A 25,890-nucleotide genomic window follows, 5' to 3' on the forward strand; every position below is an offset into this window, starting at 1 on the left:
TGATAAAGAGCATGTTTATTGTTACTAAGGAGCATTTGCATATAAAGTAGTGAAATCTACGTTGTGATGCGAATTGAAATGAGGCTCCCATTACGTGTTGCTGAGAAATCTAGTTTTTAGTTTTAACGCAACGCCGAAGGCAAAATCGGCTTATTGTTATTAATCGCTTTTACAGGTAAACGCTAGTCTTCTGATTTCTTTAGTGATAATTTTAAAGTGGATTTATTGATGCTTTGTGGAATAAGTGATAATAAAAATAATCTGCTTTTTATAATACGTTCTGCTCTTTGCTTAGATAACACGAATTAAGTTTTATTAACTATTTTCTACGAATTTTTGTTTTCGTTATTTTGAATGAAGAACTTTTTCAGTGATTTTGCAAGCGCTACTTAATAGAAATCCAGAAGCTGATAATTACTGAGTTCTTTTTAAATATTGGATTCAAGAGTGTCGGTAAAAACATTTGGAAAAATGAAAGAAAGTAATATTTGCAAGGAACTTATGAATACACCCCTAGATTATGAACTGAATGGCATTTTTTGGTTACTGCCATCATATTTCTTTATCGTAATTGGATAAATAAGAAGACCAGTCTACAATGGTAATATATATATATTGTTGAGAACTCATTAGAAGTGTCCAAATATGCAGTATTCACTACCAGAAATCCAGAGTTCACAAGTAAGCTTTTCATTTTGTATTTGAAACTTGCAAATTATTTTTTATATCCAATTTAAAAATTAAAAATCGTCTTTGTTCATGTACTTGCTTTCATTGCTTTTATTATGGCCGATATTTTACCAACCCACAGCATGAGATATGTGACACTAAATTAAACATATTTAAAGGATATTTCAAGTTAAAAAAAGGTTGAAAAACGCTGGGATACGTTATTGATTTTTGAAAACTCCGCCCTTTTTGGCAAGATTCCAGATTGTATGGAAACAACCAGTGAAAGGGACAACCCACTTCGCATTTTCAGTTAGAAGTCAAAATGTCACTCGCGGATTCCAGTCTACTCTTATTGAATAGTTAACTAAATATGGAATCAGTTCAGCAACATGCGAAAAATTTTTAATCGATACCATTAACAAAGTCTTGCTTATTTTACTCATATTTGATTGAACAACCTTGCAATATAAGCATGATTTTTACTATCATCCTTTTGATAACCTAGTACTGAAATTGTCTGTTGTAATAAAAATATTTCTGCTGTAAGAGTTAAAAGTTTCTAGGAGAATGTGGAAATAGATTTCTTTTAAAGAGAAGAAGAGTTTAAAAGTTTCAACGCTGTTGGACTCAGGGAAAATGAGCAGTAAGTCAAAATTAAAAGAGCTTTAAAGATAGCTATTAGCTAAAGTTATTTCTTGAAAGAATGATTTTCTTATAAGGATGAAAATCAAATTTCATGAAACACATTAAAAAATTTCATATAACTTTTCTTTTCAAGAATAACGCCGAAATATTATTCTACCCCAAAAATTGTCTTTCATTACTGGGTTTTGATCTGCTGCTGCATGCTGAAAAAATTCAGCCCTTTGTCTTTTTTTTTTTTCATGATATTATTTCAATTTCTATATATAAATGAACATATTAGACAATTCTAAATAAAATTATGCTACTGTTTTATATATTAATTTTTTAATTTTTGAATATATTTTTAACTACATTTTTTTGTCATTTATGAAGAAAAACTAAGCAGATGAATGTGAATTTACTTATTTTGTAAAATCTCTTTCAATGACAAACATTCTTGGTGCATTTCCATAAATCATTTATAAAAGTGATAATAAATAGCACTGGTGATTGATGATTTCATTAAAAATTTTGGGGTCTTAATTAAGAAAATATGAAAAAAATTAAGAAACATTGCTTGTTTTGAAAGAGGTTTAGTGGTCTTGGTGAAAAGTTCTCGTCATCGGTGCCGGAAGACCTCAGGCTCAAAACTCGATTCCACTAAAGAACTGCCACACTCAAGTTCCTGGCTTACGCTGCTAAATCTTCCGCTAGTGCAGCGCAGAAAAATGGATAAGGGACGCCGGATCAACCGCCATCTTCATCATTTGACTATGGTTAAAAATTGCGAGGATCATCCGAAAATAGCTTTCATGTTATGTAAAAATAGGACGTAAATATAACTAAACTTGTATATCATTTTAAGCTTCAAAACAAAACGCAAATATAACTAACCTAAATTTTCAAGAATTGAATTCGGCTTTTGATGGAATGCAATACTACTTTCCCCCTTTATTCTAAGTATAAAGAGCAATTATTATCAAAATTTTAAGAATAATACACAAGTAAGCTTTAGTATAAGAATTCATAATTTTCCATTTAATTTATAAACAGAACATGTTATGCTTTTTATTTATTTATCAATGCTCAGCACTAAGACAATCAAAATTTTCTTTTTCCTTATTCACCGTAAATACCAAATCAACATTCGGTTTCATTTATTCGACCTTCATTAACCTCTGACTAATCAAACGTTTGTTTTTTGTTGCAGCAATAAAACGTAGTGAAAACCTTTCAAGTAGGGAAAAAAAAAAGAAAAAAAAGAAAAGCGCATAATAAGAAAAGCAGATAAAAAAACTCTTCCCACTGCCACCAGTCATGCTTGATTTCAGTGGCTTTTGTGGGCTGTCGAATGATGACCTCAGAAAGTAGCAGGATGTCTTAAATATTTCCCCCTCTTCTTCAGCTTATTATGGATATTTGTCCCGAGGGCATTTTCTCTCCGCGTGTTTAGATTGTGGAACAGGTGATTTAGAAACGATTGCGAAATAAGTCAGTTTTTAATCTTTTCAGAATTGTGGATCAATTTATACCATTTGAACGCATGAGAATCATTGCTAGAAATCCAGGTTTTGGGATATCATCGAATCAAATCTGTTACCTATTCCGGCTTAAATTATTATATGGTAGAAGAAAAAAATAAAAATTGAAAAGAAATTAATCAGAAATATTTCATATTATTTAAAATTTATTGAGATCATGTTGTCATCTAAACCCCATCGCAACCCGAAACCGGAAATGCGTAGGAAAGCCCGTTACTCCTGCGATGCTAAATGACGCGGCAAGTTTTAACCTTTTGTTTATGTTGTTCTAAAAATGAAGCTAAAAGAGTACATTATTTTTTATAAAAATTGTTCATTTATTTCCTTGAGTTTCATTTCTTTTCGAACCTAAAGAGACAGACACTTGCTATTTACTTAAATCTCTTCTCTCTAGTTATAAAAAAAAGTAACTTAAAAGCAAATTAAGCAGAATGGAAGATATATTCAATTTAAATCAAATAAGTTAACTCACTGTTTCGCTTATAACCTCATCATAGAAAGGAATAATAATTCGGGATTGATAAATGAAAATAGAACCATCGGAAGTAGTCTCCCCAAAACTATCTCGCATACTCTCTAATAAAGATTAATTTATATTTTAGACACATTTTTCGGAATCGATTGAAACCAAAATTTGGTACAAAACTACAATTGTAATCGGTAAATCGCATACCAAATTTTATATATTTCAGTCATTTCGTTTTTCAGTTATCGCATTTACATTCTTTTGAAAGTACAGATTGACAGACAGTCAATCCTTGTTGAATTTGGCTCATTATATGTTTGGTGGCTGCACTACAGATGCTAAATCTGTGTACCGAATTTTATCCATTTAGCCCTCTTCGTTTTTTAGTTATCTTATTAGCTTATATTCGAACAGCCGGACAGACAAACTCCTTTTAAATGGATTTAGCCCAAAATTTGAATGAAATTTGTAAATTTGGTGTAAAAACCATATACCAAATTTGATCCATCTGGTTCAAAGCATTTTTGAGTTACCTTTATCACAGACAGACAGCATCTTCCTAATGTGTTTTTCGAACTCACGGAGGTCTAAAGCGCGGAGATTTGTCCAAATCCCGAGTTGCAATACTTTCCCTATACTTCATATACCAGAAAGTAAAAAAGGACTCGTTCATTTATTGACTTTCCAACATCTTAAATCTCTTCTATTGTAACGACTGTTTGCCATTAAATTTCACTTCCATCTGCATCATCTGTTGTTGCAGACTCACTGAGCAATTTTGAATCGCATCTATGTTGTTGTCTGATACAGAACAAAAGACTTTCATTTTAACTTAAGCACGGTTGAGCCGCGACCGATTTAACTCCTACATCTCGATACTTCGGTCACGAAGGCGGGACTTCTCTACCGTGCTATCGCAGCCGCAGCCGCATTAGGCAAACAAAACATATTTTAGAATACATACCAAAATATGTTTTGTTTGCCTTATGCGGTTGCCTTATTTCTATCGCAGCCGCATAAGCCGTTGTTTTGTTTGCCTTATGCGGCTGCGATAAAAATAAATGCAATAAATATATTTCAGAATGTATTCTAAAACATAAACAGCGACATAATTTTTCTCTGGCTGCTCTTTTCAGAAAATACTTTTTGTGAGGTATTTGAATGTTTGTATTTTCTGATATATTTTTAAGTTATCTCAATCACAACAGTAACAAGTAATAAAAACTTTTCATATAAATTTGATGTCATCTTTGTGACTAAGAGGAAGGCATAGGTAGCTTTTTGATGTTTCACTTGTATTTCCGCTATTTCAACTCTTTTTTATGCATAACTATTAACTTGATAAATAAATCGGCCCATCTAATTAATTTTTCAAATTGGTAATAATTGAGGCCAGCTGGAATTTTTGTTGTTGTTATTGCTGCTTCTGCTTTTTCATCAAATTTTATAAATTAAATTATACTCTGGCCTTGGAATAGTATAAGTAATTTTCTCGTAATCCTTGTTATGTAGGAAAAAGCTCTGTAGCACTGTTATTTACGCGAAATTTATTTTTAAATAATTTTATAAATTTCATCTCACCAAACCATCAGAAATTCGCCCTTTGAAGAAATACCAACGTGTAAAATCCTATAGCTTTCTATATTCTTTTAAACATTGAGATACATTGCTAAAATTGGGAGGTTTTGAATTTAAGTTTTAAATAATTATTTTTTATTCCATGCAGGGAAACTTCTGTTGGCAAATAAGAATTTTAATTTAATTTAAGATTTTTCGGTTTTATACTTTATTACGTCAGACTGTTTGTTCAAAGTATGGTTTTTTTGTACAGTAAACAGTGCTTTTATTTCACTATTTCTATTAAATAAAGCAATAGGATTCCCTAAACAGATTATGGAATAAAAAAATTTTTATTTGTATTCTTAAAGTATTTAACTTTTACTTCACCATTTGAATCCTCTTTCTTTTAAAATTAGAGAGTCACTTTTCATTTTGTGTCATCGTGGTCTTTTGTTTTGTCTGCCTTACATTTTCTTTCAAAAAAAGTCGTACAAGTGATCTTAGTGATTTTGGAAGAATAGTCTCTTTTGTAATCGCTGTTGTTTCAATAGTAGATGTAGAGAGCGGTTTGAAAGTAATATCCACATCTAGACAGATGTTGCCGGTCTAATTTTAACTTGCGTTGGAATCAACTCGAGAAAAAGTACAGTTCCTGAAAGCATAATTATCTCACTTCTTGTTAAAAAAAATACTTCAGGTCAAGAGGTCTCGCCTTATCTTCGAAAAACTGTCTCTGGATTACAGAGAGCAGCTTTGGAGGTTTGGTGGTGTATTTCATTTTTTTTACACTTCTGCTTACTGAAACGGCCTCTTAGTTGGCTGACAGTAATTGGAGAGGGTATAATAAAGCTGACGCTGTGTCTGGACGAGCTGTCATTTATGCGACAGACTATTTTGTTGACCTAGCATATGCATTTCCAGAACTTCTTTCTAAAATGAAGAGGCTTATAATACAAACAAAAATTGTCGGTATTTTTTTTGTTTTAAAAAAGGACTTTTTTTTGTTGTCATTGCTGTCTATTTAATTCCCTATCCTTAAACGGATGCTTGAATTATAAGTTTATAATTTGTATTATAACCTATAGTTTTAAGCTTCGTTTCAATTGGTGCAGATTTTGAAAATGTCTGGATAAACCTTTGATTATGTTCATGAATAAATTCTAATGTGAAGTCTTGAATAACATAAAATATATAAGTATTAACATCATTTTTTTCCTTCTTAGTTATAGGAAGAAATAACATAAAAGAATAAGTAACTATTAGGAGTGATCTTCCTAAAAATTTCACGCTTATTCTCTAATAAAGGTGAATTTGTGTTTTAGACGCGTTTTTTCCCCAACTAATTGAATCAAAATTCGACGCAGAATTATAATTGTAGTCACAAAATCACCAAATTTGATAAAATGAAGTCATTGCGTTTTTGAGCGATCGCGTTTACATGCTTCTGAAAGAAAAGACCGACAGACGCTCAACCCCTTGTTAGATTTGACACAAAATTGGATAGGTGTCTATAATATAAAAGTTAAATTTTTGTACCAAATTTCATCCATATAGCTTTTTTTGTTTGTAGTTATCGTGTTAACTTATATTCGAGCATCCAGGCAGACAGACTTCCTCTGATTAGATATTGCTCAAAATTTGACAGAAATCTTCACATTTGGTGTAAAGACTGTATATCAAATTGCATCCGTCTTTCTTAAAGTGCTTTTGAGGGTATTTTCCCCCACAGACAAACAGTTTTTTTAAACGGCGTCTTTTGAACTCAAGAAAGTCTTAAAAAATAGATATTCGTCAAAAACTGGAATTTGCATACGTTAATAATACTGTACTTTTTGTATATTTCTTATACGGAAATTGAATTCAGTCGTTAAGTTCAGTCAAAAAAGTTAAATTAAGTCAGTCAAATTGCTCATACAGAACAGAACGCCGTCCTCACACCCCCATGTCCGTAATCATTCCGGTCCCTGAACGATTTGATGGGCATGATACGTGAATTTTATTTAAAACAAAATATTTACTGATAAAATAAAACGGGAAAAATGTATTTTCAGAAATTATAAACGTATAATAATAAGAAAAACCGATATAAAATTGTTATCTATTAAAGAAATTTTGTGCTATGTAATAGAGAAAGAGAAATCGCTGGAATAATAATAAATAGATCTGTGCTATGAATTTTACAAAATCATTCATCCAATATTTATTGCACTCGTCATCTTTAAATCATAGCAAAAAAAGCAATATATGTAAATTAGAATAATGTTATTGATTGATAATTATAAGTAATAACTCTAATAAAGATAATAATAATAAAAAGATAATAATGAATGTAAATGAACAGGGTGAATGAAGTATTATCTTTTCCTTGATCATTGAATGCGAGACACTTGACACTGGAGGCTAGGGGAGCAGGAAAACATCCCTATTTTCTATGATAAATATAATTATCTTAGAAATAGTTTGAAGGGAACTATATGAACCGTTTATTTTGAATATGGGTCAAGTCCATTTTTTGTTATTGCGAGATATTTAAAGGTTTGCGTTTCAATAAATTTAAAAATATTGGTAAGAATTAATAAATATATTTTTTGTATTTTGTGGTACCATATAAGGTAAGTTTGTAATCCAATAGTGTTTACAATGCTGATTAAAAAAAAAATAAGAGTTTTATTATAACTAAATGGACTTGCCTCACTTTCAAAATGAATAAATTATTGTAAACGTACATTTAATTGGGAAATATTTCACTTGCATCAGCCTCTTTTTAATAATAAAAACAAAATCCTATTCAAATTTTTATAAATATTTAATAATTTGATAAAAAGTGAAACAAAACAAAGAATATTTTTGTAGAAAATATAACATAACAAAAAAACAATTCAGTTTTATTAAGAATTTCAATGAAATTATACATTTTCAGTTTATACCCAGGTATAATTAAATTGAATTTCATTCAGGATTTAACATTTTAAAATGTTCATGATGGACGTGAGGTATATATGGTAATAAATCCATCATATCCTTGTATTTTTCAAATGTAATAAATCTCCTTTTTTTTCATACATAAAAGATAATTTTATATTTCTGAAATTACTTGGAATTATTTACCTTCCTCGTTGTGTTGATGAATCGATAATTTTAAATTCAAAATTTCGTTCTATCGAAGTTTTGTTGAGCATTTTGTATGATGCACCCCTTGTAAATCTGATCCAGCATATAATTAATCAATTCATGGTTTCTCCATCGGTATTTTTCTTTTTTTTTTTTTTAAACTGCTTTTTCCAGAGGTTGGATTGAAAATAAATTTCCACGTTTAATTTCATGTACTAAAAATTTATTATGTTTTTGACAATTTTGTATTACTTTATAGTAATCCTGGAGAATATGCAAGGAACTGGTTTCTGGATTGAATAGTTACGGATAGTTCCACTCCAAAATTACGATTATTCGGTAAAAATGAATGTCGTGACAATAAAAATTTGTGATCAATGATATTTATTTAATTGTCACTGGACTGAATAATCGGTGATGGAAGTAAACATATTATTATCAACACACAAAATTAAGATATACTTTTTATTATTTATGAAATACAACCACCGATTCTTAATATCAAAAATAAATAAATAGAAACACCTTAGATTTCAGACACGATGTCAAACGGCCACATTTGCTTCACCATACAGCAACCGGAGCAAAATTTTGCCGTAATATATTCGGTCAAATATAATTTCAATCTAAGATGGACTTGCACCACTCAAAATAAACAGATTTTTAATACTGTTAAGAGCTAAAGCTTCCATCTCACAAATACTAGAATCTAAATTTTTTTTTTTACTATAACTTTTTTACGCATAAAAAGATCATAACAAGTTTTATCAGTAACTGCCATTATATCCATTCTTTTTTTTTTTTTTTTTTTCAAAAATGGATTTGCCCCACTTTCAAAATAAACGGCTCATATTATTGGTGACTTTTTTCATCCATTCCGGCTCGATGCTTTGTGCTTGTTTTCTTCATGTGCCATGAAAGTCTGAAGATACACTCTATATCATAGTACCATGCTAGTTCCACAACAGCTGCATTGATCATTCTCAGAAAGAATCCTTTAAGGCTGGTAGGGAAAAGGCCATATTCAGAGAAAAAAAATAATACCCTTTCTGATCCAGTTAATAGGACAAAGGCTACTGAGGGTCAAGGTATTAAAAAATTTCTGTCTTGTTGCTCCAAGATTTTCGCTATTCCTCTAGCATATTTTTCCATTGGAAGTATTTTATATGTATAGGAAGCTTTGTTTGCTTATAAAATTGTTCATGTCGCTTTTCACCTTTCATCAGTTGGTCAGCGTTTTCTTTGCCCATGTTGGCTACATGCGCTTTTACCCATGGGATGTTTGGGTTTGAAATGAAGATGCTTTGTACTATTTGAAATAGAGGGTGTCATGATACTTGGCTGTATTATCGACATGCATATTAAATGTGCTGTTGTTTGGAAGATTAGGTGCATATTTAACTCCTTCGTGAGGTGCAGTAACTTGGAATGACTTTGTCAGAACGCGGATAGGATCAGATGTCATTGATCAAGATCTTGAACGAAAGTTCTGTTTCCGAGCCACCTGCTAAAATATTAATGTTCTTTGCGTGGTCTAAGTTTAATTCATTATCTTCCAATGGAATTTGCTTGGGATAGAAATGTTCTGACGAGTGAGTAGCCCAGTCAGTTGCCTTCCTCTCCATGTCTTGAGGTTGAATCTCTGTTAAATTGCTGCAAGAGGGGGTTATTGTTGTTACTCTGACTTCAAGTTATAGTTGCTTGTGCAGGAGTGGAATGTTGAATATGGCTTGCATTGCTGTCGTTGGGATTGTGCGATATACTCCAGAAATGTAGAGTAAGAATCTGGATGAAAGAGAATTTCCTCTTCATTCGGTACGGTGGGTTAAGATATCACGCTGATGAGGGTATGAGGCTAATATTCTATATGGTTATTAATATTTTATAGTATGCTTGTACTCTGGCTCTTTACTTTCTAGTATACATTCGTTCCATGCTATGAATCTCTAGTGTGAGGACATTTGTATTATTCTGTGATCAATTGCAGTTTTTGATTAGGCAGATTAGACAGCTATCTAAGGCCTCTAGATTGAAAGGACTGCACACAGATCAATTAAAAAGAAATTAAAGAAAGAAAATAATCTTTGGCCTAATTACAAAGTAAATAAATTTGTAAACAATGCAAATTCTGTAAATTATAAAATATTATAATTGCGTAAACACTTTGCTAAGCAATTAGTCAGGTTCCAGTTTTTTTTTCTTATTTATTTTTTATTTATTAAAGTTCATCTAAACAGATTCGGCGTTAACAATAGTATATTTATCAAAGCCGAATGTCTGTTTAATAATATTTTGTATTAACATGGATAACTTATCAGTCATTTGCAGTCATGAATCATAATAAATAAATAAAAACGGGCATTTTCACTAAAATTTTCTTGAAAGTTTTTCTCGCCTTTGTTTTTAGTTTTATTTTTATATTTATTTCTACTTTTACATCGATAAGTAGTGCTAAAAAAACGAAGTTACGTCTTGCCAGGCTCTAATAATGAAGTCTGTTTACGTTTCTTGGAAAGGCATCGTTATAAATTCCGTCTGCACGTGCATAAATGTTATACAGTGAGTTTTAAATGTTAAATTTAAATTGATAGTATGCAAATAAGGCCCATTTGTTAAAATGACGATAAAAAACGCCTTCGCCAAGGCTCCATAAATGTAATGGTCGAGAATCTTAATTAGGTCACTAACCGCTTCCTAATGACAGATGATAGGCTTAAGCACTGCAGCTTCTAAAGCTGTTGTGACTCTTTTTTTTAATGGTATCTTTGTGATGGTGTCATTGCGTCTGACGAGGTTATTCTAAATAATAAAAGTAAAAGAATCGGCTGCTTCCATGTCGATACAATCCTATATCTGAATTATATGATAAATTGATGGAATTATGCACTTCTGCGTAAATTTCATCGAATATTGGAAGAAGAATGTTTCGTCAATTATTTGAAAATTTCTGATTGCTGAAATCATCAAGATAATAGCTTCAAGTTCTCTACCGATTCTTTAAACTCTTTGATGCTTTCTTTGAACACTTATATGAGCGTTATAGGTTATCAACCTTTATCTCGATGTTTACGATACAAGATTCTTGTTAAAGTTGCTTTAACATATCAGTGCTTTCTGAAATTACCCGCGAGTTCACCTCTTTCTGATGCAGATTTATGTTTTCTACTTATTCGGGAGCATAAACTTTCACATATAGAGCGAAGAAGAAAAATATCGTGCATTTATTTTAAATCAATATTTTTATATATTTCTTTTAGCAACGTTTTGCTGAAAAAAGAGAAATAACATTTCCGATGACTTATTCTTTGCGCATTAAATTCACAGGGCAAATAATCAGCTTTTGACTAATATTTTATTATAAAATATATGATTTTCATAAATCATACTTGCTATAATATGATATTCAGGAACAATAATATGCGCGCGCGGGTGTATGTGTGTGTTTTAGTTTTGAATTATGTGCACTCTAAAAATAATTTCCTGATCTCTCGAACTCAGCTTTCATTGTAACGTTAATGTGGAGGTGTTACCACTACCCATGAAAGTTTTAATGGTTTTTGCTCTGGAATATAGTTCCGAAACATTATTTCGTTGCGCTCCAAACATTTTCATTGGGATCCGATGTTGCTACTTTTCAGCTTAATGAAGGTGAGACTAGTGAATTAAATGTACTAAATAAATTGCAAATAAATATTGGCAAGTAGAAAGTGTAAAGCTTTTTAATTATGGACGTGTTTACAGTTCCAGAAGCCACTCATTACCACTTGTCAAAAGTTCACGGGAAAAAAACAAAACAAAAACTGAGAGTTCTATGAAAGAAAAAAATGTTCAATGAGGGATGAAAAAGGAGGTTTAAGAAGAAAAATATTGTATTAATTTCTAAGGAGGGAACGCTTTTCTATGATAAAATACAACGCACTTTTCTCAAAATTAGTTTTTCGAAATAAATTACCAACCTTTAACATAATATCCCCAATGATAATTACAAAATTTAATGATACTTTTAGGGAACGTTTTGCATATCATTGTTAATAAATTGAAATAAATGTTTTGATGTACATTAGATTATTTTTTATTAGAAAATGTTTGAAAAATTGAGAACTATGTCTATATTACTATAACATATAAACTTTCATAATATTTTTGAATTTGAATCAATCTCGCAGATTTTAGTTCATTTTCAAGACAACTATGTTATGTATCTAGCGTGTAAAATAAATTATGATCCTTGTAGGATTTTGTATAGTTTTGGTGAACTGTCTTGGTTAAAATTTGTTGAATTTTTCTTCGAATTATTCAATAAAAAATAAGGCATTTACAGAAATTTTTAAAGAATTTTTTTTTATTGCTTTTATGGACTATTTAACTAGAAACCACAAACATAATTTAAGAAACAGTTTTTTTTTTCTCAAAAAACTAGTTTCGAATGTTGGCCGTCACTTTTAACGAATTGACCCTTAATGTGTACTCCCTTTATTAAAAAATGTCTAAATCTGGTACTGATGGAATATGCAGTATTTTTTGGCCATGATACAATGAATGTCAGCATATATTGCAAATGTTTCTGTGATGAAAAGTTGTATTTCTAATAGATATTTTGAATTTCTCGTCAAAACTAGGCATTCCTGTGGTAGTCTAGGACCTTTTGTTTTCCTATGGATTTTTTTTATTCCATATTTTGTTTTGCTGAACCCCAACATTTGACGTTTTTCTAAAAATACTGGTTCCTCAATTAAGTACCATTTGCTTCATTGATAATCGATACTTGTTTCTTCTCTCTTTCTGACGTCCCTTAAAAAATTATATAGGAATGATAATTTATGTGTTCTGTCACGAAATTACTTTATATCTCATAGAAACAATGATAACTATAAATCACCTATGTAAGGAGTTCGCGACATATCAAAATAAATCTTTTCCTACATTGTTCATGTTTTGCTCCATTTCCTGTTTAAGCGATAAAATTATATTTCCTTTATTAAATAATTGATTCTTCAGCATAATCCAGTGCGTCATCTGATATTTCAAATTAAGCAGAGAAATGTTCTAGTTCCCTGCATGGCAAGGACTAAATAGCAGTTACATTGTTGTTGTTGTTTAATGAGAATAATAGAAATGACGATAATTTGGTGGGTATTGTAGCTCTCAAATTGCAATTTATACGCTCACGTCTTTAGATTAAAATTATCTGAATATATGTGTTACTTTATTTATAAATGTACATGTATTCCCTGATTTTCTATGCATAAATATTTATTTGAAGAATTTCTTTTAATGTTTTCCGCTTATGAGAAATCCTCTTAATTGAAGTTTAACTATTAACAATAAAAGCAACTCCTAATAAATTTTGCTTGTTTCATATTTTCAAACTTTCCGATTGATCAGGAATGTGATCAAAGTGAAAAATCAATTACTATCACGGCAAAAGAAATACGCGTATTCTTTTATAATTAAAAATGCAAATCTGTTAATATTTCTTTGTGCAGAATGTCTTTAGCTGTGTATCAGAAATTAAATGGCGTGATATTTTATTAAGCTTACTCTAAGATCACAGTTTTTTTTAGTTGCACTTTCCCAAGAAATATGGTCTTCTTAGTTATTTGCTACTCTGGAATAAATAAAAAATTCTTATTATTGAAAACAAGGCGTTAAACTCAGGCACTGTTTTTTTAAAAACAACAAACTGTTTTCCCTAGATTTCTGTTGCAATGATATTAATCTAGGGCATAATAAAGAATGCGGTAGTGAAAAGTACATATAAGAAATTCATCAATTTATAGAGACGATGCTCCAAACGGCAGCTGTTTTTCTAAAAACAACAAACTGTTTTCCCTCGATTTTTGCTGCAGTGATAATAACCTAGGGCATAATGAAGAATGAGGTAGTGAAAAGTACATATAAAAAATAGAGATGATGCTCAAAATGGCAGCTGTTTTCCTAAAAACAACAAACTGTTTTCCCTCGATCTCTGTTGCAATGATAATATCCTAGGGCATAATGAAGAGTGCGGTATTGTAAAGCACATCACCTTGAAAGGTGTTGGTTTGAACCTTTTTCTAGGATTTAAAATAATCATCTCGATTTGGCTGTTTTCGTGTTTCGTTTGAAATGGCCTCATAAAAGCCCCTATTAATTCAAGTCAACCCATAATTCTGTCTAAACGCTGAGCAAATTCAAAAGAACAATAGGTACCTTAAATAATTGCTCGAAAGTAAAATCCTTTTTGAATGATTTCTGCAGGTTCATTATGGTTAAAGTGAGAAATACCAACAAAATGGCCTATAAGGAAAATGCTGTTTCTGAACTGTACATTTTCAAATATATTAATGTTATGCCTGCAGTCTTTTAAATAATACTTAAGTCATATTTCACTTTTTGTACAACAATGACGTTTCGGTTAATGTTTATCTTTTATGGGAAGAGTTATAAAGTGTTGGCGAAACTATATATATTAGAACTCATTTTTTAAAGAAAATATTTAAATGTAATCAAATGACGTCATGTAGCTTGCCACTGAAGGTTTGGCGTTTATAAACATTTGCTCAAGCTGTCTTTGCCACTTACATCAGCTGCACGAATACATTTATTTTAAAATAACTTCAATCGGTTTCAATTTAAGTAAGTCTAAATGTTGCTTGTGAATTAGCTTGAAAACATATAACTGAACTTTCTCCTGCATCTTAACAATTTTTCGTATTTTCCTTTCCTGAATGCAAGCATCACTTGATGGATTAGGTGCATCTTGTGAATGATAGCAAGTGAAGAAGTCTCCGTACATTTTAGCAACTAGGCGCATCGGCGCTACAAAATGACTTTGAAATGTGACGAATTAATGCACATGCAAATGAATGGTATATGGAAATGTCGAAGTCACAAATGTTGGTGAATGCATATTTCGTGCGTATTGCTGTTATGTCACCGTGACAAATGATTATTGCTGTCATGAGTCCTTTAATAGGAATAAGAAGTTATGTGTTATAGCATGACATAAACATTGAAGTGTGTCTAAAATGTTACATAAAGATCACAATTGTGATTAGGACTCAGGAATGTTCGGTATGTCACATTATTTCGTGATTACACATTGAGATCATAGCCTTATTTCCATTGAGTAATTATAACTGCAACCACTTGTTTGATGATGTATCGATTACATGTATCGATTACTGTGATGATATTGAAAGTCATAATGACTTTCCATGGAAGCATTATGGAAATTTATTTCCCTCCATTTCTATAACAATTTTTTTATATGAAGGTAAAAGGTAAATGCTAAGTAGATGCAAAAAGTATTTAAAAAATGTTCTTGGTTCCCTATATAGGAAATTTGACCACTGACAATGAACATTTTGATTATTTCATATTGTAAATATTTATTATATTTTCATCGATATATTTTTTGCCAGGTCTTTTCTAGCCTTTCCATCTAACATGCATTTTAATTCTACTGCTATTTGTTATTTGTAATTCATTTTTCAATTAAATATGTGTGTTTCTCGGTACCTTCCTCTCTGTTTCATATACTTAGTATTCATACACAGTTTCATATACTTGGATTATACCTTAAAAAATGTATTATTGCAGCATTAAAATTAACCTTACAACTCGTTTTGATAGCGTTTTGAGATGTTTTTGTCATTTATGTGCTTTACTGGAAGACTTGTAGACAGTATAAAATACATGGCAATGTGCTTTACTATGTAAATTAATTCTGTATTCCAGTAAAATGTTATTTATTTTATAGATATTATTGAGTATGCTAAATTCTTTCCATTTTGTCTGTTGATATATTGGTACTAAGTTTATTGTGGGAATGCAGTGCAGAAATTTAAATCTGAAAATACTTTTTATAAGGATTTTTAATAAATATTTCTTTTCTTGCAGGACAATGATGGTTTCTCTCTGCGTTTCCAGTTACTGAAACATCAGATTTTTTAATCATGTTTTTACTTGATCCAGCGATTACAATATGCATGTGGAGAATAAAAATGTCTGAGAATAAAGATAATAAATGGATTCGATCTTTTCTACAAACATGAGGTAAGAATGAGCCACCTTATAATTCTTTGAAACATAAGCAACATATGTGCCATCTCAGTGTAGTTTGTTTTATTTCCAATCACAATCTAATCATAAGCCATAATTTATAGATAGCAAGTGATATTTTACGAAAGCCATCCCTAAGCCATAATTTTTGAAATGCACATGTTAGCCTGAAATAGACTATATAATGAAAAGTATCGGTACACTTTCGAATTTACGCATTTTTTCGAATTAGATTGGTTTGCATAGAGACCGTGTCTCATCCCAATGAACATCCGTGGAATGAACTGTAACGTCAAATTCGAGCTAGAGAACAATGATTCACATCAGTGACCGAGCTTACGAGCTTTCTTTTACAAGCATTCCAAAAACTAGTGGATTATATTTCTCATAGAGTAGCAGTCGGCTTTGCAGCAAACGATAGCTCTATATTGTATTAGTAATTGACTCATCTGTAGAATAAATAAAGAATAAGTGTTTTGTTGCTTATATTCACATTGGAAAACATGTTACATATGTTTGATGTTTGTGCAAATAATAATAATAAATAACATAATAAAGTTTATATTATTTATAATACTGAATATACTTTAATTTGTTTTACTTACTTAATTTCTAAGTGTGAAGGGCTTTTAGTATATTTCGAACCTTTTATAAAATTCAGTATAACTATTTTAGTTTAAAATTTATCAATTTGTGGAAAATCTCTTTTCTTTATCTACCCTTTAGTGTGAAATTAAATTAACCTCACTGCAATACTTATATCTATCTGAATCTATTATGCATTCAACTAGAATTATGATATAATTTGCCCTATATAGCGGGCGTTGAAATTTTGAAAGGGAAATATGCTACATTTCGCTCATACGCTCAATGTATATGCTAAAAATGCTCATACTTGCAGAAGATTCCAAAAACTAGTGGGCGATATTCCTCATTGAGTAGTAGGCGGCTTTGCAGCAAAAGGTGGCCCCCCCTCAGTGCATTAGTAATTGACACATCTGTAGGATAAATGAAGAATAAAAGTATTTGGATGCTTATAATTATATTGGAAATCATGTTATATATGTTTAATGTTTGTGCAAAAATAATAATAATAAGTAACATAATAAAATTTTTATTATTTATTATGCTGCATTTATGCAATATATTTTACGTACTTAATTTATAAGTATGAAGATCTTTTAGCATATTTCGAACTTTTCATAGAATTCAGTATAAATATTTTAGTTTAAAATTTATCAATTTGTGGGAAACTTCTTCTCTTTGACTTCTCTTTTGAATGAAATTAAATTAATCTCACTGATCTTTCTGTATCTTAATGGCATTCAACTAGAATTATGATATAATTTGCCTTATATAGCGGGCTTTGAAATTATGAAAGTAAAAATATGCTATATTTCGCTCATGCGCTAAATTTATTTGCTAAAAATGCTCATGTTCCCTCGAATATTTACAAATTTCATTTTTAATTTTAATATAGTGCATGAATGAAACTTTGTTATAAATTCTGCGAATTCAATATTATTTCGTGGAAAATTTGACTTTTTAATAGCAAAAAAACTTGCGGAAAAATATGACATTTTTTATAAAGAAAAAAAATCTTTTATATCTTATCGAATGGGGGTGATATTTTTACGAAAATGCATTTATGTATTATTCAAAGAAAATAAAACCATCGTTGAAAATTTCAAATCATTACCTGCTTTCTGCGAAGCAGGGAGGAGACGAAATCCCTTTCTTTGTCTTCAATTTCTGGTCGTCCCCTGAATGCCCTTGTGATCGAATCGTCATGATAAAACATAGTTCAATTTTTTTTTTTCTTTCCTTCCCCTAATCAAAGTTTAAAGACAGTTCATTCAATCTTTTTGGAGAAATTCCGAAAAATGCGTAAATCCGACAGTGTCCGAATACATTTGCTCACATAGTGAATTATTTCATTAAAATTTAGCTCTTCATAATTTTGGGGGCATTCTTGTGAAATTCATTTAATTTCTGTGTAATTCATTGCCTTGAAGTCTTTATTATTAATTTTATTTGCTTTTATTTATCAATTTATTTTCAAATGCCTTTCATACTTTTTTTGCATTTCTTAGTTTCCCAGAATAGATTAAAATTTTAATTTATTCAATCAGAAAAGAAATATATATATATATATATATATATATATATATATATATATATATATATATATATATATATATATATATATATATATATATATATATATATATATATATAACTCTCTTTGGATTGTGAGTCAATTGAAATTTTTCATCTTCACTTATGTAGAAATAAATGTTTGATTTCATAAACTTTATTTTAATTTTTTGATTCGCTATCTGATCAAATTTTCTGAAACTTTATTGTATTTTATACATGGAACTTTTGTTTCTGTTGTTTCCATGTCTTTCGTCTTATTTTTATTTACATATTGTTTGCCAATGGATTCTAAAACCCTCTGGGCTTTTGCGCATGCGTTAGAATGGGTTTAATTCGTCAAAATAGGTGTGAGAGGAAAGATGAAAGGAGGAAATGTTTACATCTATACTTATAATAAAGCTCAATGTGTGTGTGTGTGTGTGTGTGTGTGTGTGTGTGTGTGTGTTGGCGCTCTACAGGCCAGGTCATTTGACATACAGCTATCAAATTTGGTACATGTATACCTTAGAGGTCGGGAATGTGCACCTGGGGTCCCTTTTTTTGAAATTTTAATTAGAATTTTAATTATTAATTAAAAATTAACTTTCCCGCCCAAAAAAATCTTCCATTTTCCCCACCGCCAACCTTTCCGCCAAAAAAAATCTTCCATTTCCCCCACCGCCAAATGAGTAAGGCTTCCGTTTCTTTCTTCTCCCAACAGTAATGAGGCTAGGGTTAATATTTTTCGGCGGATTGTTTTAAACGATTCTGTTTATTTTCTTAATGTTTTATGCATTTAAAATTAAACATTGTTCATTAGTCCATGTTTCAGATTCATTCTGAAGTACTTTTGAATTAAAATAACACAGAATAAAGGAAATTAAAAATGTATAATCTGCCTAGCGTTACCCCAACTGGCGTAGAAAAATTCACGCATTTGCGTTACCTAACTGGCGAAGAAAATTCACGCATGCGCATTGTTCTGATTGTTGTCATGACAACGACTTTCAACGGATCATTTAAATTATTTTTAGGTTAGTTGCATGCTTTTGTAAGTAAATTGTATTTATGTTAGTTATATATTTTTTGTATATGCTTATAGTTTTAAGTACATCCTTTTTTAAGTAGTTTTTTTTAACCTGTTTTCAATGATTTAAATTATTTTTATGTTAGTTGTGTACTTTTGTAATTAAATTGTATTTATGTTAGTTATATATATTTTTTGTATATGCTTATAGTTTTAAGTACATCGTTTTTTAAGTAGTTTTTTTAAACCTGTTTTAGACCGATTATTTTAAACGATTCATTTTATTTTCTTAGTGTTTAATGCATTTAAAATGAAACATTATTCATTAATCGATCTGTTCATGATGAATCCGAGATAATTTTGTTGACAAATTCTTGAGATATTACATAAATTAAGAAAGATATTCTTTAGTGCCCATAAAGTTTAAACGCTCAGTGACTCTATTATCAGTAATCATATTATTAAAAAAATGCTTTGTTTCAGTAAAAAATATTATTATATTAATTGCAGATTAATCATTTACACTTTAATTTAAAGCATAAATTCTATGAGGGGTAACAGAAAATTAGAGAGATACATATCACGTTATAACTGAAGGCCTTTATAATATTATGAGTGAATTATATGACTATCAAAATTTGAAGTTTTAAAATATTTTGCTGAAGAATCTATTAAAGTTGGAATTGCATAAAATATTTAATTATTAAAATTTTAACGAACATTAAGATTGGCGAACCGGCTGGTCGCCAAAGGTGGCTAGTTTAACAATAAAGTAAACTCGGATTATTCGCTGACTGAATTAAAATAAAATAACACGTTCAGAAAGAATACGTTCCTCGCATATATGTGGAAAAAAAATTGAACGAAAAAGTATCTAATATGGCGGATATCAAGGTTAAACAATGACAAAAAATTTCGTAAATGCGCTTATCTTTTCGCGTCTCACCACGTAGTGAAATAGAATCGTCGAAAAATAACCATCTTAGGATACTGAAACGAACAGTAGCTTCATTTGGATTGATACATGTGTTAAAATATTGTTTTAAAATTATATACGAGTTAATCAGTGCTGAGCTCTTCATTTTGATAAATGTAAGATGACGAGGGCGACAACCGAGTTTCTTTCTCTCTACTTTTTACATTTCGGATTTACGCTATAACTAAGAGTATTTGACACACGAGGACAAAAGTTCGAATACAAGCCATATCATCTGTTGTACCAAGTTTCGAGTTTAACATTTTCTGAAATTTACATTGCCGTAGAACGTAGTAACAGTGCGCTATGGAACGTTTGATTGAAGATTGTAGCCTTGGATGTGGTTAAAAAAAAATGAGGAAAAAAAGCGCGAATTGAATAAAACGTGATCAATTGTGTGCTAACTCGTCATTGTCACTTATTTTACCTACTTAAATTGGAAATATGCGCAGTTCAGAATAGCATTAATATAAAAAGTAAGATGATTACAAAGTGAAATAAATCTTATCGTAATATGAATTGGATTCACAGATGTTGTTATTATTAATAATTATGATAAAAAAGGAACTATTTTATTCATCGCAATATTTTCTTCGAATATTTCACTTCTCACAAAATTTAGCTTCTGTGTTTCGTAGAATTTTATTTCTCTATGTTTGAATAGTGTTAATAAAATTTTCGCCTCTTGGTCGCATAAACACAATCCTTACTTATTTTATCTACATCTTTGGTAAATAATAATTGGATTCAATTTTGGAATAGGATGCATCTACTTTCTTCATGCCTTCTACAAAGATTTACGTTCTAGGATATAAAAAAAGCATGAAAATCATGACAGACTCGGTTTTTATATTCTCCATTCGCGATTATGCTTTAGAATAATAATAATAATAATAATAATAAATACAATTCTAAATTTACAGATAGTACTATTTAAGGTATCCGACTAGGTTCGGAGACGAATTTCTTTTAAAAAAATGATGCATAAACATTTTTTACTGTACGAAATAGCTAGATAGTAACAGACTTGAAAGATCCCAATTAGAAGGAAAAAAAAAATACATTCATTGTCTTTAATTTTTGAAAAAAAAAAAAAAAAAAATACCTGCTTATTTAATCAAAATTTAACAAATTTTCAATGTTAGGAAAAACAGAGTAAGTTAAAAAAGAATGGGAATATTTAATTTTTATTTCACTAATATATAGCCCAAACTACAAAAAATGCAACAGACCACAAGGTAAAAATTATTTTAATAAATAAAAATTTTATGAGCATTTGAAGCCCCCGTTAATGATTTTTTGCCAAAGTTTATCTATGTTTTGAACTTAAAATGCTTGTAAATGATGAAGTTACCTTAAAATCCACGATCGATAACATCCTCAAAGATTTTAGATACACGCATACCAAATTTCATGAAATTTTACTGGACTGATTTTGAGCTATCATGTTTTCCGTGAATCAATCACAGTAAAACATTCATTCTTCAGAAAATGCTTTTAAATATTGTACTTGTAAATTAGTTCACGCAAATGCGCAGGAAATAAATGTAGTTTCTACCCTTTTTTAATAAGAATGTCATAAATAAACAAACCGAGCCTGATTAGATAAAGTGTTCATATAAACATATCAAATATTATTTTGGAGAATTTTATGGTAAAAAAAAAATCACTAATTTTCGGTTAAAAATATCATTGTTTTCATATTTATTTGTTGTGTATTATTAAAACTACTGCATCTATAGCTAGTTCTATCTCACATATATTAAAAATAAAGTCTGTTTTAGTATCTAAATAATTTGAACTTTATTTTGAGATAATAAAAAAAAAATCAAAATGTTCTGGAAAAATCATCTTTACAACCTAGTCGGATACCTTAAAATATATAAAAGTAATTCAAGCGGAAAGAGTGGGGATATCCCATCCATAAAGTTTAATTTTTTTACTAGAAATTGGCATATCAATATGCACGTTGATGTAAATCAATATCATAAATATTCACTTTGTTGTAGGATTGGAAAATGGATGTTTATATTATCCTTGGTTTGATAGACCGTTGCTCCATGTCATGTACTCGGAGTACATTTTGAGAATCTGTTTATTTTTCTAGATAAAATATTTCTGACAGTGCCTTGTCATATGTATGACCTGTCTTTTATATTAAGCTCTATTTGTAATATTTCACTAAAGGTACGTGTTTTGATTATGTGCGTAAGCTTCAGTTATACCCTTATATAAAATAAACTCCTACATTAACTCAGGAAAAATTTTGTATCTTTTGTATTTTTAAACATTCTATATATGCGCATTGTACTTAGACTACCTGCATTTGAATTTCTATATTTTTGTGTTTTCATCTTATTTGCGCAACAAATGAGTCTAAGCTGTATTTTTCGCAAAAACTTTCATTTGTAACCATTGATTCCTATTCCCAGCATGTTTAATAATCTCCTTGACTTCTCCTTCAGCTTCGATTCAATAGCACAATTCATTTACATAGATCAGTGCCATATTTTACAGAAATCAGTGTATTAAAGAATCTGTTTTCTGTTTCGAAAAAAGAATTCAATGGCACGAATTTGGGCTGTATAATATTTACTAGCCACTTTTGAAGATATTGTAAATCATAAAAAATATCATCGAATTCGCGTGATAAAACTGCTCATGTCGATTTACATCTTACGCCGCACAGTTTTGCAGAATTGTAATGTAAATAATACTAGAAACAAATAAATAATACTCAGCGGATTTCAAAATTGAGTTGACAGGGTGTATTTAATGTATATCACATAGACATGAATTGGCACCAATAATTTTTTTAAATTATTAGTTTCATCTATATTATTCCGGAGTCAAACACATGAGTACAAATTGATTCATTTTAGTGAAGTTAAATTTTCGATATAAATGAAGTAAAAAATTTTTTGAGATAATTTTTTTATTTTTCTCGCTGATTTTGATTTTGCTCTTTTGCTTAATTTTTTTGTTAAAAAGTAGTTGTGTTGATTATTGGAACTAATGTAAATATAATAATAATTTAGAAAATTCTCTCTATTTCTATGTTCATGAAAATAAAAATTCTTTACTTCTTAAGTCCTTTTATGTTCATGACAAAAAAAATTTGTTAACAATGTTAAAAATTATCTATGTTTTGCTAATTCTATATTAGGAATTCTTCTAAATGGAATTATTCTTATGTCTGAAAAAAATTTTTACTTTAGTTTCATTATATTTTTTAAGTATATCTCTGTTATTATTTCATCCTGGACTCCCAGTAAACTGGATGCTATCTGCTTTCAGGAGTACATTTTAGGTATATGACTGGCCTAATTTTGGACGCCATTTGAAGTTTTTTCCTGTCGAGGAGCCAATTAATTGTTTGTACACCGAGGTTCTTGAAATTGCATACTAACGATGGCATGAAAATAAGCTTATGATAATAAAATAAATTTAACTATACTCTGCGCGACTTTTTATATGTAAATAAAAGTTTCGGTAATTCAACATAAATGAATGACGAATGTAATTCTTTTTATTTCTTCATTACAAATATTAATTGAATCGGTATTTTTTTAGAAATAATAATAGATAGAAGTTATGCCGGACGTGTAACTATGTAACTGTATTTGAAAAACCGAATTCTATTTGACTCTATTGATTCTCTCTCATAGACATATCTTGCGTTTAATGATATTTACTAAACACTAGCGCTATGTTCAGCTTGCTCAAAAGAGCAATATAATGCGAGTCATTTTTTTCTCCTTAATAACCAGTTTAATAAAAATAAATATTCCTTTGTCTGCGTAGAAAGGAGAAAAGAATAACAAAATTTCCTGACAAAATTAATGTGTAAAGACGTAATTCATAATTTTTTTGTCTTTTTCTACCTGAATAAATTATAGAAAGAATTGGAAATTAAAACTCACGAACGTTTGCGATTGTATTACTGATTTATCGTTATAAAACAAATTGCTTAAAGCACAATATTTTAAACCTGTTTGTATGTTAATAAATATTTTCAGAATGGAGAAAAACGACTTTCGCTCTTCTTATCACGACAACTGTCCATAATAAATTTTGCGTAGTGGTAGAATAATCATTATAATAACTACCTGTAGCAGGCTGTTTATATTATAACTTTCATCAATTTTCATTATATTCTATTTGTTTGTCACGAATTTAATTTTATAGTTTTTGCTATAGTCGCACAAAATAACCTCTAATTCAGAAGTTATAAATTAAATGAGATTGTGAAATTGCATTAAAGTTCAGCTATGCTATTATTGTTGTATTATACAGCTTCCACCATTACCCTCCAGGAATTTTAAGATGCTATTTATCGTGACTCTCATTCTCACCGTAATCATGTATGGGATAATATTCATCATGGGATATCGCGATAAAGCTTTTATTTCTGTCGCGATAAAGCTTTTATTTCTGTCGGGATGACTTCACATTTTTTAAAAAAAATTTAACATTTGTCGCACCATGCAATCTCTAATTTAGAAGTTATAAATTAAAAACTCAATTGTAAAATTGCATTAGATTTCAACCATACTATTAATGTTGTTTTATATAGCTCCTACCTATTACTCTCCAGGAATTTTAAGACGCTAGTTATCGTGACTATAATTCTCACCGCAGGCATGTATGGGATAATATTCATTACGGGATATCGCGATAGAGTTTGTATTTTTGTCAGGGATGACTTCACACTTGTTAAACAATTTTCCTGCGTATCTCTGATTGTTGCAACATGAACTTTTCCCTGTCCTACCCTCATTACGCCTCATTTTTTTTTTTTTTTTTCTTTCTTCCAGAAATTGCATTTTGAAGATATATCATGTTTTACAAATTTAAAATCTTATGTAAGTTCGTCCTTTTAGAGCCCAAAATCATCTATAATTTATTCATAATGATATATAATATAAAATACTGAAGAAATCATATGAATTTTCGTTGTAATTTCAAATCTATAACAGCTTTTTTTAAGATTATTTTGGTTATGATTCATGCATCCAGTTTCCTTTGATAAATTTACTGTATCTCATTTAATTCAAATAGAACCTTTGTGAGTCTTTCCAAGCCTTTCTACTTTTTTTTTTCTGTATTTATCAAGGAATTTTTGTTGCTTTTAATTTTTCTCTTTTCAGTACTTTCGGCATTTTTTTTCTTTTTGAAAATTACAAAAAAAAAAAAAAAAAAAAAAAAAGAGTTTTGTGCTAATTTAAAGATTAATAATGTCCAAGAGTTGAATGAAATCCATAACTGATTAACAAAAATTCAAGATTTGAATGAAATCCATAATTGATTTACAAAAATTTAGATGTTTGATTGCAATGGATTAGAAAATGGGGAGTTTAGGTGACATAAATGCTAATATGTCCCCAATTAAATCTCCCCATCCCTTTCATTAAAAAATGAAAAATAACATTTTTTAAAAAAAGATGATACTGGTTGCTTGAGGGCAAATATATTTCGATTCTTTTCAAAGAAAACTTTAAACATCTTATTCTTCAGATACCAACTTTAGGTAACTAATCGCTGATTAGTTATTTTAGAACAAAGACATTCTTATTTTGAGACACCCAACACATCGACGACGCTTTCCTCATGATGCTGACAATAGTAAAGTAAGATCTCGAAGTAGATTGGCCTCTGAAGAATTGTTTTATTGACTTTTTTTTTTTTTTTAAGTTTCTTAGTTTAGGTTTGTTCGCTTAGCGATAAT

The 25,890-nt window shown here is 29.8% G+C and overlaps 1 protein-coding gene across 3 annotated transcripts in view; it reads left to right on the forward strand.

The window, feature by feature from the left end:
• Positions 1-25,890, forward strand: part of LOC129958269 (protein toll-like) — a 60,361-nt gene that overhangs the window by 22,350 nt on the left and 12,121 nt on the right. For 2 of the 3 annotated variants that reach the window (XM_056070598.1, XM_056070599.1), the window contains exon 2: positions 15,859-16,014. The gene's annotated coding sequence lies outside the window, so the exon portion shown is untranslated. Of the gene's footprint in view, positions 1-660; positions 682-15,858; positions 16,015-25,890 lie in introns of those variants that run through there. The other variant, XM_056070600.1, reaches the window with a different exon arrangement.

The sequence above is a fragment of the Argiope bruennichi genome, chromosome X1, assembly GCF_947563725.1.
Source record: "Argiope bruennichi chromosome X1, qqArgBrue1.1, whole genome shotgun sequence".
Lineage (NCBI taxonomy): Eukaryota > Metazoa > Arthropoda > Arachnida > Araneae > Araneidae > Argiope > Argiope bruennichi.